Below are 1,710 nucleotides of genomic sequence, written 5' to 3'. Positions count from 1 at the left end.
ACTACAGGCCAATAACTTGTCTGAACACGCTTTATAAGATATTCACAGCTATCCTAAATGATAGGATTGTTCGGGCAATTGAACCTGTGGGGCAAGAAATGTTATGAACACCGGGGCTCAAAGAAAGGCGTAGCCGGATGTCGGGATAACCTGCTCGTCGATAGATGTGTCTGCAAAGATGCAGCATTCTACCAGCGTGACCTATCGATGGCCTGGATTGATTATCGGAAAGCTTTCGATTCTACATCCCGTAGACTTATCATCTGTCTTTTGGAAATCTTAAAGGTTCATCCGCAAATAGTTGGTTGCATAGAGAGATTGATGCCGCTTTGGAAAACCAGATTTACTATCTTATCTGGAAAAAATCGTGTGATAACTAACAAGGTCACGTTTCAGAGAGGTGTCTTTCAGGGCGACACCATGAGCCCACTCTTCTTTTGCCTAACATTATTGTCACTATCTCTAGCACTGCGCCATTCCGACGGGTACTTGTGCGGCAAACCTGCAGATCGAAACTACAAGGTCACTCGTGTATTTTACATGGACGATCTTAAGATCTATGCTAAAAACAGAGAGAAACTGCATCTAGCTCTGGGGATTGTCGAACGATATACTAAGGAAATTGGAATGGAATTTGGGTTAGACAAATGCGCCAAGGTTTACTTATACATATCTGGGCGTCCCACTGTCGGCGAGGAACAAAGTATCTGCAACGAACATGCTTGCTGTCCCGGTAGTACTCTATTCATTTGGAGTAGTTCCATGGATGAAGAACAAGCTCAGATCTCTTGATATCGGGACAAGAAAGGTTATGCACATGAACAAAAGCATGCATCTTAAGTCTTCCGTTCCGCGACTGCACATCTCACGCCGTCAAGGGGTCGCGGAATATTGAGTCTTGAATGTCTTCACAACAGGATTATTCTGGGTACAGCACATAGAGTTGCAAATGGAAGAAACCCTCTTCTTAAAATGGTCAGGAATCATGAAGAAGTGGGCAACGGAGCATTTCTGTACAAAGCAGCGTAGGAGGCTGCTGAAACACTCGGACTTGACTTCAGTATTAGGGATGAGCAAAATGCATCAAATCTAATCTATCTCGAGTACTCACTCCTGAAAGCCCGGGTTAAGAAAGCACAAGAGAAAAACTTTCGTCAACAGCTCCTCGATAAGAGGATGCACGGTATCTTCCACAGAAATGTGAAGGATCAGTCAATGTCTTGTGTGCTAAAGTTTGCTTTCCTTAAATCGCCCGAATTGAATTCTGGTACAGAGGGTTTCATTTTTGCATGCCAAGACGGTGTCATTTCCACCTTAACATACCGTCGCCACATTTTGAGCCAAGACATTCCTGATGATAGCTGCAGGGCGTGCCATGCACACCCCGTGCATTTAGCTCAGATACTATCTAGTTGTCCAACACACGCGGGAACGACCTACTTTCAAAGGCACAATGCGGCACTAAGAGTACTTTATTACCATCTCTGTCACTCCTACGGCATTCACCTTAATATCTGTCCTCTAAATGCTCCTAGGGAAATTGAGTCAATTGTCGAGAATGGGAAGTGTCGCATATACTGGAACTTTATATTCTCGAAAATTGTTTCAATTGCTTACTCGAGGCCTGACATGGTTCTTCTTGACTTCGAGAAGCGAACCATGTTCGTTATCGAATTTTCGGCACCAGCTGACAAAAACATCATAGCCAAG

General features: G+C 44.1%; 1 protein-coding gene across 1 annotated transcript in view; it reads left to right on the top strand.

Annotated features, from left to right (window-relative positions):
- Positions 1-1,710, top strand: part of LOC117169242 (helicase sen1-like) — a 90,992-nt gene that overhangs the window by 52,123 nt on the left and 37,159 nt on the right. The gene's annotated exons all lie outside the window — the stretch shown is intronic.

Source organism: Belonocnema kinseyi, chromosome 3, assembly GCF_010883055.1.
Source record: "Belonocnema kinseyi isolate 2016_QV_RU_SX_M_011 chromosome 3, B_treatae_v1, whole genome shotgun sequence".
NCBI classification, from domain to species: Eukaryota; Metazoa; Arthropoda; class Insecta; order Hymenoptera; family Cynipidae; genus Belonocnema; species Belonocnema kinseyi.
This window is presented reverse-complemented; position numbering and strand designations above follow the sequence as displayed.